Here is a 13,959-nt window from a genome sequence, read left to right on the forward strand (position 1 = left end):
GTTCATCCAGCCCTGCACCTTGTTGTCCAGGATTGCTATAGACGTGTATGAGATATGCTTCGACCTCTGGCGTCAAGTTATGCAAACAGGGGCTAGCAATTTTCAAATCAGTGGCCAGATAGTCGTTTCAGCAGATTAATTGGAGTTGCATGTTGGAACCTTGTGGAATCACCGACCTGGCAGACTCTGGGAATTGCCCAGGAAATTGAAGATTCTGATGGGCAGTTCCTTGGCAACTGAAAACCTCTGAAGTCTCCATTTAAATCCGGGAATGTGGAGCGAATGGTTGCCCAGGAAATGTTACATAAATATCTTGTCTGGCTCCTGGCAACTATTAAACTGAAACCCTCCATCCCCAATTTACCATGCAGCCCAACTACATCTCCCCAGACCCCTTGTACTCTCATGACCACCTCCATCTAGAGATAGTCGGAAGTGCAGATGCTGGAGAATCTGAGATAACAAGGTGTAGAGCTGGATGAACATAGCAGGCCGAGCAGGAAGGCTGACGTTTCAGGCCGAGACCCTTCTTCAGAAATGGGGGAGGAGAAGGGGGTTCTGAAATAATTAGGAAGAGAGGGGGAGGCGGATAGAAGATGGATAGAGGAGAAGATAGGTGGAGAGGAGACAGACAGGTCAAAGAGGCGGGGATGGAGCCAGTAAAGGTGAGTGTAGGTGGGGAGGTAGGGAGGAGATAGGTCAGTCCAGGGAGGACGGACAGGTCAAGGGGGCGGGATGAGGTTAGTAGGTAGGAGATGGGGGTGGGGCTTGAGGTGGGAGGAAGGACAGGTTAGGGAGGCGGGGACGAGCTGGGCTGGTTTTGGGATGCGGTAGGGGGAGGGGAGATTTTGAAGCTTGTGAAGTCCACATTGATACCATTGGGCTGCAGGGTTCCCAAGCGGAATATGAGTTGCTGTTCCTGCAACCTTCGGGTAGCATCGTTGTGGCACTGCAGGAGGCCCAGGATGGACATGTTGTCTGAGGAATGGGAGGGGGAGTTGAAATGGTTTGCGACTGGGAGGTGCAGTTTAGTGCGAACCGAGGGTAGGTGGTCTGCAAAGCGGTCCCCAAGCCTCCACTTGGTTTCCCCGATGTAGAGGAGGCCACAACGGGAACAGCGGATGCAGTATACCACATTAGCAGGTGAACGTCTGCTTGATGTGGAAAGTCATCTTGGGGCCTGGGATAGGGGTGACGGGGTGGTGTAGGGGCAGGTGTAGCACTTCCTGCGGTTACAGGGAAAAGTGCCGGGTGTGGTGGGGCTGGAGGGGAGTGTGGAGCGGACAAGGGAGTCATGGAGAGAGTGGTCCCTCCGGAAAGCAGATAAGGGTGGGGAGGGAAAAATGTCTTTGGTGGTGGGGTCGGATTGCAGATGGCGGAAGTGTCGGAGGATGATGTGGAGGTTGGTGGGGTGGTACGTGAGGACAAGGGGGATTCTGTTTTGGTTGTTATTGCGGGGACGGGCTGTGAGGGATGAGTTGCGGGAAATGCAGGAGACACGGTCGAGGGCATTCTCGACCACTGAGGGGGGAAGTTGCGGTCCTTGAAAAACGAGGACATCTGAGATATACGGGAGTGGAATGCCTCATCCTGGGAGCAGATGCGGCAGAGGCGAAGGAATTGGGCAGATGCAGAGAAGGCGAAGGAATTGAGCAAATGCGGCGGAGGCGAAGGAATTGAACCCCTCTGAGCCCTGAAACTCTCCCGTTACCCACAGGGCCAACAGCCCATCCTCTCATGCGGGACCCTAAACAAAATCCAACCCTTTGCGACCCAATATCCCAACATCCGACAACCATCCCGACAACCGTTTTTTTCCCCCTGGGTCCCAACTTCCTCCTATCGCCGTACCCCCTTAGCCAGACCACCATGACTGTCCCACCCTGCTGGGACACATACCTCCTGCCTTTCCCAACCTACCCTAAACAGGAAATCATCTGACATTCTTCCCATTGTGTGCCCTCATACCTGACTGATGTGGCAGCTTATCAACTGCATCCTAATAACTTGTCACCCTACCTATTGGCATCCTACCCACCTGCACCCTACTAATCTGGCACCCTACCCAGCTTGCACACTTCCCAACTTGCATCCTAACTTCACACTTAGCTTTCATTCAGAGTATTTCACAGGGGCTGTCAAAGTGACTGTGTTGCTGAACATTTAAATCACAGATATGACATCTACTGTTGTGAAAACAGGAATGTGTTTTGTCATCCCCTGAGAAATATGCACTCCAACAATGCAGATGCAGTTATGGTATGCTCAGCATTTCAAGAGAATCTGTGACCAGGATCTCCCGCCATAAAATGTGGAGCTCTTCCACACTGCAAAAAAAAAGGTAGGAGGAAAATCTGGCCTATGGTGTCATAACTGAATCACTGGGTTTTTGAGATGTCTTTGATAGTCTTTAGATTGAGACATGTCAATTTTAGGGCATCCATCCAATGTACAAAACATGAAAAGAATGCTTGAAACATGCAGTATGAGGATAAGTTGAATTTTATTGCAAATTCTGTAATATTCTTATTGAAATGCTTTGTCTTTTACTTTTACAAACTTAATGAATAATGTATTTTTCTGGGAGAAAAAGGATCTCTAGATTCCATTCCATACAAAGAAATTGCATTGTGAAACAAGGGTATTGAAAATAAATGGAGGTACCTTATTTATTGTATTCATGTAATTTCCAATTTCAAGTGTTTTACTCTGGGGCTGTATATTTGACATTGTAACATAGAAAATGCATGTAGGAATAAACAATTTGGGCCAGTCTGCTATTAACGTGATTATGGCTGATTATTTACTTCAACATGCTATACCTATACCCATACCCCTTGACATCTTTAGTCTTGAGAAATCTATCTTAAACATATTCACTGACTTGGCCTCCACAGCCTTCTGTGATAAAGAATTCCAAAGGTTCACCACCCTTTGAATGAAGATATTTCTCCTTGCCTCTGTCTGAAACGGACTACCCCATATCCTGAGGTCATGACCCCTTGTTCTCCTTATTCTGAACACCCCTTCCTCCCCACTTGCCAGGGAATATATCTTCCCTGCACCCAGTCTATCCAGCCAAATCAGAATTTTATATGTTTCAAAGAGATGAAATCCCCTCTCAATCTTCTATATTTCAGTGAATATAGGGAATATAGGCTAGGTCAATCCTTCCTCATGCGACAGTCCTGCCATCTCCGGAATCAGTCTAGTGAAAGCTTAGCTCCACTCCCTTATGGTAAGTTCATCTTTACTTAGGTAAGGGAACCAGAGCTTCCAAGTACGGTCTCACCACTGCTCTCTATGGCCACAGTAATAAATTCTTGCTACCTCACTCAAACCCTCTTGCAACAAAAGCCGATATACCAACTGTCTTCCTAACTGCTTGTTGCATCTGTATGCTCGCTTTCACTGACTGCTATACAAGGTCAGCCAGAGTCCAATTGTACATCAACATTTCCCAATCTATCGTGTTTAAATAGTACCCTGCAATTCTGATTTTTTTTTTACCTAACCAAGTACTAACTTCACACTTACCCACATTATTACTACATGTACCATGCATTTGCCCATTCAAGTTGTCTAAATCAACTTGAAACCTCTTTCCATCCTCCTCACCATTTCCAATCTCACATAGTTTTGTGTCATTCCTAAATTTCATTCCCCCATCCAAATCGTTGATATTCATTGTGAGTAACTGGTGCTCAAGCACCAACCCTGTTGTACCTGATTAGTTACCGCTTTCCTTGCCAAAAAAGATATTACTAACCAACTCTCGATCTATACCAGTATATTATCCCCCGTCCCATATGCTTTAATTTGCACTAACTTTTTATTTGGCCTTTATCAAAGGCTTTATGTAATTCCAAATACATCATAGCTACTGGCTCTACTAGGTGCATCCTCAAGAAAACTCCAGAGAGTTGTTGATTTTGTGAAATCAGTTGATATTTCTATTGCATCCTTTATAGAATCCAGCACTTTCCCTACTATTCATGTGATATTAACCGGTTTCTAATTCCCTTTTTCTTCCTTCCTTTGCAAAATTATAACTAACGCATCAACTTTCTCCATGGCTACTTCCTTCAGTACCCTAGGATATAGATTATCAGGCAATGAAGGTTTATCAGGTTTCAGTCCCATTAATTTCTCTAGTTCTTTTTACTAATAGTAATTTCCTTCAATTTCTCCTTCCCAATAGATTCTTGCTTCCCCGCATTTATGGTAAGCTATTGGTGTCTTCTATAAAGACAGAACTAAAGTAGTTATAGAGTAATAAAACGTGGAAACAGACCCTCCAGTCCACTCTTCTGTGCTGACCAGACATCCCGATCTGATCTAGCCCCACTTGCCAGAATTTAGCCCACATCCCTCTAAACCCTTACTATTCATAAACCCATCCAGTTGCCTTTTAAATGTTGTAATTGTATCAACCTCCACCCACTTCATCTGGCAGCTCGTTCCATATACGCACCACCCTCTGCATGAAAAGGTTTACCCCTCAGGTCCTTTGTAAATCTTTTCCCTCTCGCATTAAAATTATGCTGCCTAATTTTGGACTCCCCCACCCTAGAAAAAGACCTTGGTTCACCTTATCCATGCCCTCTATAAGGTCACCCCTCAGCCTCTGACACTGTGCCATTTGCTCCTCCAGTATCGAATCTCCTGTTTCAGATTGTAAGGGTCCAATATTTGTCTTTTTTTTTAATTTTTACGTACTTATAGAAGATTTTATAGTCTGTTCTTATGCTCCTTACAAGTTATACTCTCATACATTTTTTCCCCTCTTTATCAGCATTTGGTCCTCCTTTGCTGAATTCTAAACTGCTCCCAAACTTCAGGTTTGCTATTTTTTCTTGCAATTTTATGTCACTCCTCTGGACCTAATATTATCCTTGATTGCTTTCATTAGCCATGGTTAGATCACTTTTCCTGTTCATTTGCCCAAAAAGAATGTACAACTGTTGAGGTAACTAATCGTTGCCTGAAGAGTATTGAGGGGAGAATATATAAGACTTTGCAGAGAGGCAGTCCACATCTTTCAACCACAAATCATGATGGAAAAGCAGATAATATTCAGAAGGATCAAGGCCAATTTACCATATATAAATACTGTGAGGGGCATCACAAGAAGAAAAAGAAGCACGCCCAGCATGGGGCAAGCTGTTCTCTAACTGCAAGAAACTGAACCACTTTGTACACAAATGTTTTGTTACAAAAAGGAAAAGGATACACAAGGATGGTTACTGGATAGATATGGACTATAATTCTTGACGAATCACCGACATCCTAGGACAGATTGGCACCATAGAGTCTTGAGATAGAAAATGGTTTGTGACTATTGGAATGATGACTGCAAGTGGTGAACATAAAGTTCATGTGAAGTGTCAGATAATCACTGGTTCAACATATAACATTGTGCACTTTGTGGAGTTGCATGAAGTTGCTAAAGCGATGACCCAAATATGAAGCCATCAGAAGTAGAATTGAGGGTCCATGATAGAACAGCTGCAGGTAGTGAGCATGGAACAAAATTATGCCTATCTTAACTGAAGCAAATCTAAAGCTTGAACTGGTAATGCTCCAGGTACCAGGACAGATTTTGCAGTGCTTCGAATGGCACCAGATAATTGATGACTGAACTGATCGTAACAGATTGCAAACATTTTTTGCATGCCTTGGATGCCTTCCAGATGAATATCAAATTGAAATAGATGAATGTAAGGCCAACTCAACATATCCTAAGGTGAGATCCAAATGACCTCAACTCTAATCTGAAAGACAAAATAGAGGAGTAATCAAGATATTGACAACTCATACAGACTAGGTTATTCTGGCAATAGCTACAAACTGTGGAAAACTCTGGAAAGTTGAGACTGTGTATGAATCAATAAAGTTTTGAAGAGAGAGCTTCAATAAAGTATTGAAGAAATCTCACTACCCTATACCAACCATTGAAGAGACTCTGCTACAACTTGTAAAAGAAAAGATTTTGAGTACCCTAAATAATGAAGCTGGGTATTCAGGTGTGTATGTCTTTGGCAACCTCAAGAATGTGCTACCAAAATACCACCAACACATCTCCTGTCCCACCAATGGTCCGAACATCCTTGACTATTGCTCACAACCATCAAAGATGCCTACCACTCCATCTCCCATCCACATTTTGGAAAATCAGACCATGATGCTGTGCTCCTCCTCCTACAAGCAGAAATTGAAGCATGAGGACCCAGTACAGAAAGTAATGTAGTGTTGGTCTAAGGAAAAAGAAGGGCTTCTACGGGACTGTTTAAAGTTGGTGGACTAGTCCATTTTCAAGAATTCGGCAGCCAGCCTAAATGAGTATGCCACTATCGTTACAGACTTAATTAGTAAGTGTGTAGATGACTGCATGCTGAAGAAGTTAATCCGAATGTTCTCCAATTGGAAAACATGGATGATCCGAGAGATCCACTCCCTACTGAAGTCCAAGTCAGTTGTTCAAGATGGGTGACCCTGACCTATGCAATAAATCCAGGTATGACCTCTGCAAAGCCATCAGGGATGCGAAAAGGCAATACCAAACCCAAGTTTCAGATCCAGACTAACCACATGGACACCCGTCATTTGCGACAAGGCTTTCGTGACATAATGGACTTTAAAGCAAAGTCGAACAGAATTGCAGGCCATAGTACATCCCTACCCATTGAGCTCAATGCATTCTACTGTCACTTTGAACAGAAGGGCAGTGAAACAAAGTCACCTAGCCCAACAGCCTCTGATGCACCTGTTACCTCGGTCACCACTGCAACTGTTAGATTGGCCTTCTTAAGGGTGAGCCCATGGAAAGCGATTAGTCTGGATGGAGTTCCCGGCCATGCACTCAGATCCTGTGCAGACTAGCTGGCAAAAGTATTCACAGACATCTTCAACCTCTCCTTACTATGCTCAGAGGCCCCCACCTGCTTCAAAAAGACCATTATCATTTCAGTACCGAAAAAAGATCATGCAGCATGTGTCAATGACTACCACCCAGCAGCACTGACATCCATAATTATGAATAAAAACCTGAGAGAACTGCAGTTGTTGGAAATCCGAAACACAAACAGAAAAGCTCAGCAGGTCTGATAGCAAATGCGGAGAGAAGGCAGAGTTAACATTTTGGGTCCAGAGACCCTTCCTCAGAACTGAGGCTAGCTTGGATAAAGTTGTTTTTTTATGCAGAATATAGGGTGGGGAGGGAGTAAGGAGATAGGTGGATAGAGCCCAGAGAGAGAGAAGAACAGTTGGGCATACAAAGGAGTGAAAAACGATTAATCAAGGAGAATAAATAGCTATTAATGGGGACTGTTAGTGGCTAACAATCGGGTATGTGTAATGGGCTGTGCGAAGACTGGGGTAACAACACGGGAGAATGTACCTCAAGCCCTAAAATTGTTGAACTTGGTATTGAGTCCAGAAGGCTTTAGAATTCCCAAATTGAAAATGAGGTGCTGTTTTTCCAGCTTGCGCTGAGCTTTGCTCAAGCAGTGCAGTAAGCCTGAGACAGAGATGTTGAACAGAGAACAAGGTAGTGTTATGAAGTGGAAGACAACTGGAAACCCAGGATCTTTTTTGCAGACAAGACATCGGTGTTCTGAGAAGCGGACACCCAATCTACACTTCATTTCCCTAATGTAGAGGAAACCACATTGTGAGCAGTGAATGCAGTAGACTAGATTGAGTCAGGTGCAGGTAAAGCGCAGCTTCACCTGGTAGGTATGTTTGGGCCCTTGGATAGTGAGGAAGGAGGAAGTAAAAAGGCAGGTGTTACACCTTCTGTGGTTGCAGTGGAAGGTGCCATGGGCTGTTGGGGGGTGAAGGAGGAGTGGGCCAGGGTGTTCCAGAGGGAACAGTCCCTGTGGAAGGCGGACAAGGGAGGGGAGGGGAATATGTGACTGTTGGTGGAGGGGGCGGAAATGGCAGTGAATGATCCTCTGGATGTGGATGCTGGTGGAATGGTAGATGAGGTCAAGGGGGACCCGAAATGTTAACTCTGCTTTCTCTCCACAGATGCTGTCAGACCTGTTGAGCTTTTCCAGCAATTTCTGTCTAAGATCAATAATTATGAAGTGATTTGAGAGGTTGGTCATTGGCTCACATCAACTTCAGCCTCCCAGACTGCCTTGATTCCTTGCAATTCGCTTTGCAATTACCAGTCCCTGGCCCTACAATCATCCCTGGAACATCTGGACAACAAGGATACCTACATCAGGCTCCAACTTATTGACTACAACTCTGCCTTCAGCACTATAATTCCAAACAAACTCATCTCCAAACTCCGGGACCTAGGTCTCTGCTCCCCACTCTGTAACTGGATTCTCAACTTCCTGACCAACAGACTGCAATCAGTTAAGGACTGGCGACAACATCTCCTCCACGATAATCCTTAACATCAGTGCCCTGCAAGGCTGTACGCTCAGCCCACTACTGTACTCCTTATACATATGTCTGTGTGGCCAAATTCCGCATCACTCCATTTACAAGTTTGCTGACACCACCACCATTGTAGGTCAGATCTCAAACAATGATGAGACAGAGTACAGGAAGGAGATAAAGTATTTAGCAGCTGGGTGCAAAGACAACAATCTCTCTCATCAACGCCAGCTAAATGAAGGAGCTGGTCATTGACTTCAGGAAGCAGAGTGAAGGGCTCACTCTGCACCAGTTGTGCTGAGGTGGAGATCATAGATCATAGAATCCCTACAGTGGTGTATCAGGCCATTCGGCCCATCAAGTCCACACCAACCCACCGAACAGCATCCCACCCAGAACCCACCTCCTACCCTAGACACTATGGGCAATTTAGCAGAGCCAATCCACCTAACCTGCACATCTTTGGACTGTGGGAGGAAACCAGAGCACCCGGAGGAACCCATGCAGACATGGGGAGAATGTGCAAACTCCACACAGACAGTCAACAGAGACTGGAGTCGAAACCAGGTCCCTGGTGCTGTGAGGTGCCAATACTCACCCCGCCAGCCCCACGGCACCTTCCCCTGCAACTACCATAGGTGTAATACCTGCCTGTTTACTTCGTCCCTCCTTGGTATGCTAGGGCCCCAACATACCTTCCAGGTGAAGCAGCACTTCACCTGCATTTCACATAATCTATTCTGCTGCATTCGTTGCTCACAATGTGGTCTTTTATACATCGGGGAAACAAGGCGTAGACTGGGTCTATGCTTCACAGAACACGTATGTTCTGCCTGCAAAAATGATCATGAGCTTCCAATTGCCTGCCATTTTAAGACAGCACCCTGTTGCCTGGCTAACGTTTCTGTCTCAGGCTACCTGCAGTGTTCCAACAAAGCTTAGCACAAGCTGGAAGAACAACACCTCATTTTCCACTTGGGGACCCTGCACCCCTCCAGACTCAAGTTCAAGTTCAGTAATTTTGGGGCCTGAACTCTCCCATGTCCTAGCCCCCTACTCCATACACCAGGCCTTGTTACCAGATAATCTGCCATTACACACTACCTATTGTTAGCCATTAACAATTTCCATTAACAGCTATTCACCTTCCTAGCCAACGGACCCTGCTTGTCCTTGCCCAACAGGTTTGAGAGTGACAGGAATGGGGACTGCAGGAAGGATAAGCCGACTGACTACAGCACCATGGAGCAGGGAGCCATTCAAGTGAGGGGAGAGAACAGAAATGCAGTTGTAATTTGGGATAGTATAGTTAGGGGCACAGACACTGTTCTCTGTGACTAGGATCGAGAGTCCCAAAGGTTGTTGCCTACCTGATGCTCAGGTTTGGGATATCTTATTTGGGCTGCACAGGAACTTGGAGTGGGAGGGTAAAGATCCAGTTGTCGAGGTCCACATAGGTATCAACGACATTGATAAAACTAGGACAGAGGTTCTGCTAAGGGAGTATGAACAGCTAGGAGCAAAATTAAAAAGCAGAACCAAAAAGGTAATAATCTGTGGATTACTACCTGAGCCATGAGGTAATTGGCACAGGGTCAATCAGATTAAGCAGGTAAATGCGTGGCTTAAAGATTGGTGAGAAGAAATGGGTTTGAATACATGGGACATTGGCACCAGTACTGGGGAAGAAGGTACCTGTTCTGATGGGACAGTCTTCATCTGAATTGGGCTGGGACCAGAGACCTAATGAATCGCATAACTAGGGCTGTGGACAGCACTTTAAACTAAATAGGTGTGGGGAGGGTTCATTTGTAGGGGAAATTAGAAAACCCAAATTAAAGGAGGAGTTAAAGGTCAGAAATGGAACGGGTGATTGTCTTTATGCACCTAAGATTTATAAAAGAGTTGGCAGATTTACTAGTGGAACAAATGTAAAAGCTTTGCATCTAAATGCACGAATCATTCAAAACAAAAATTAATGAGTTAATGGCACAAATAGAACCAAAAGGGTATGATTTGGTAGCGATGACTGAGACATGGTTAGAAGGAGACCAGGACTGGGAATTGAATATCCAAGGGTACTCGGCATTTCGGAGGGATAGACTGAAAGGAAAAGGAGGTTATGTAGCTTTGCTGGTGAAGGAAAGGATCAGTGTTGTAATGAGAAGTGACATAAGCACGGGAGATGTGGGATCAGTCTGGGTACAAATGAGAAATAGCAAAGGGAAGAAGTACTTGGTAAGAGTAATCTATAGGTCCCCAAACAGTAGTTCTGTAGTGGGGCACAATATAAACCAGGAAATATTAGAGGCTTACAAGAAAGGTACAGCAATAATCATGGGTGATTTTAACATGCACACAGATTGGAAGAATCAAATTGGCAAGGGTGGCCTGGAGGCGAAGTTTATTAAATGTATTAGAGATTGTTTCTTGGAGCAGTATGTTATGGAACCAACCAGGGAGCAGGCTATTCTGGATTTGGTATTGTGTAATGAGGAGAGATTAATTGGTGACATCATAGTTAAGGATCCTCTAGGGAGTAGTGACCTTTGTATGATAGAATTCAAAATTCAGTTTGGGTGTGAGAAAGTGCAATCCCGCAGTAGTGTTCTGGAATTAAACAAAGGAAATTACATGGGCATGAGGACAGATTTGGCCCGGTAAGATTGGGCAGGAACGTTAAAAGGTAAGACAGCAGATGAGCAGTGGCAGTTGTTTAAGGAGCTACTCAATTCCTCACAACTAAAATATATTGCAGTGAGGAAGAAAGAAGGTGTGGCGGGGGGGCGGGGGGGGGGGTAAAAGATATCCATGGCTAAAGAAAGAGGTCAGGGACAATATAAAGTCAAAAAGTAAGGTATACCATATTGCAAAGGCCAGTGGCTGGCAGGAGGATTGGGAAACTTTCAAACATAAACAAAGGGATATTTAAAAAATTAATAAAAAGAGCTAAGGTAGATTACAAAAGAAAACTAGCACAAAATAATAAAAAGAATAGTAAAAGCTTCTCTAGGTATATAAAAGGGACAAGAGTCGTTAAGGTTAATGTTGGTTCCTTGGAAGATGAAACTGGAGAGTTTGTAGAGGGGAACGCTGAATGGCAGAGAAGCTAAATCAATACTTCACCTCAGTTTTCACGGTGGAGGACCACAGTACCATTCCTATTGGAACAAACAAGTCAGAGGCAATAGAAAGGGTAGAACTTACAATAATCAACATCGATAGGGTAAAGGTACTCAGCAAACTATTAGGATTGAGGGCAGACAAGTCCCCTGGGCCTGATGGCCTACATCCTAGGGTGTTAAAGGAAGTGGCAGCAGAGACAGTGGATCCATTGGTTATAACATTCCAAAATTTCCTAGACATGGGAAAGGTTCCAGTGGATTGGAAAAATGCTTATGTAACACCCTTATTCAAAAAGGGAGGGAGGCAATACGTGGGAAATTACAGACCAGTTAGTTTAACATCTGTTGTTGGCAAAGTGTTAAAATCGATTTTCAAGGAAGCAATATCAGGACATTTGGAAAGTCAAAACGCTATCCATCAAAGTCAGCATGGTGTTCAGAAGGGCAAATCATGTTTGACTAATTTGCTACAGTTCAAGACGTAACAAGCAAAGTGGATAATGGGGATCCTGTAGATGTAATATATCTGGACTTCTGGAAGGCATTTGATAAGGTGACGCACAAAAGGTTAATTCACAAGGTTGGATCATATGGGATTAGGGGTAATTTATTAGCTTGGATATGTGACTGGCTGATGGGCAGAAGACAGAGAGTTGGAATTAATGTTTTTTTTCTGGATGGCAAGAAGTAACTAGTGGGGTGCCACAGGATTTGGTCCTTGGACCCCAACTATTTACAATTTACATTAACGACTTGGATGCAGGGATAGAAGGCTCTATGGCCAAATTGCAGACAATACAAAAATAGGCAGGACAGTAACTTGCATCGAGGATATAAGAACCTTACGAATGAATATAGATTGGTTAGGAAAATGGGCCAAAATGTGGCAGATGGAGCTTAACATGGATAAGTGTGAGGTCATGCAATTTGGTCAGAAAAATGGGAAGGCGACCTATTATCTAAAAGGGGACAGACTTCGGGGTGCTCCATTGCAGAGGGATCTGGGTGTCTTCGTTCATGAGTCACTAAAAACTAGCATGCAGGTACAGCAGATAATAAAGCGAATGAAATGTTAGATTTTATTGCTAAAGGAATAGAATATAAAGGTAAGGAAGTATTGTTGCAAGTATACAAGGCATTGGTGAGACCGCACTTAGAGCATTGCGCACAGTTTTGGTCCCCTTATTTGAGAAAAGATGTAGTGGCATTGGAAGCAGTTCAGAGGAGGTTCACTAGATTGAGCCCAGAGATGAGGGGTTTGTTGTATGAAGGGAAATTGAACAGTTTAGGTCTATACTCTTTGGAATTTAGAAGAATGAGGGGAGATCAAATTGAGGTATTCAAGATGATAAAAGGTATAGGTAAAATAGACGTGGAGTGGATGCTTCCTCTTGTGTGGCATTCTAGGATGAGGGGTCATAGTTTTAGGATAAGGGGTAGTAAATTTAAAACAGTTGAGGAGAAACTACTTCTCCCAAAGAGTTGTGATCTGTGGAATCTGCTACCCCAAAGTGTGGTGAATGCTGGGACAGTGAGTAAATTTAGAGACGAGTTGATAGATTTTTAATTGGTAATGAGTTGAAGGGTTATGGGGAGAAGACAGGAAAATGGGTGTGAGGAGCATATCAGCCATGATGGAATGGCAGATCAGACTTCGATATGCCGAATGGCCTAATTCTGCCCCTATATCTTATGAACTTATTGCTGGATCGTTATCTGCTCCTTTGTCTGTCCAACTGCTCTTCTATCTCTTTGGGCTCTATCCCCGCCTATGGTTTACTCCTTACCCCCTCCCCCCACCCTATCTTATGCATATAAACTGACATTTTCCGAGCTCAGTTTTGAGGAAGGGACTCTGGACCCAAAACGTTAACTCTGAACCCAAAACGTTAACTCTGATTTCTCATCACAGGTCCGGCCAGACCTGCTGAGCTTTTCCAACAACTTCTATTTTTGTTTCTGATTTACAGCATCCATAGTTCTTTTGGTTTTTGCCAAGTCGTATTGATGGCCAAACTGTTGTGAGACTGTCAGTCTCCATGCAACATGACTTCATAAGACGTTCAGTGATAGTTTACACAAAGCAAGAAGCAGCTTTCAATCACATCAAACTACTATTGCCGACAGCACAACTGCTGAGGTACTGTGGTGTCAACCCGTGAAGACACCCAGCAGTGTGATGAAGCAAATTTGTGTAACACTAGCACAAACAAAACAACACTATGCACAGATTAAAGAAGAATGTCTGAATGCTTGTGAACATTTCATTCAGTACCTGCTTGGAAAGAGAGAATGTGATGAAAGTCTAATCACAAACTGCTTGAAAGTATATTTCTCAAACTGCTTCTATCTGCTCCAAAGCATTTGTAAATTATGTTATATAATTTGCTGATTATACTTGGAAGTGAAGTACTAACAAAGGAATCAGATATATGTTGCC

Source organism: Rhincodon typus, chromosome 15, assembly GCF_021869965.1.
Source record: "Rhincodon typus isolate 14 chromosome 15, sRhiTyp1.1, whole genome shotgun sequence".
NCBI classification, from domain to species: Eukaryota; Metazoa; Chordata; class Chondrichthyes; order Orectolobiformes; family Rhincodontidae; genus Rhincodon; species Rhincodon typus.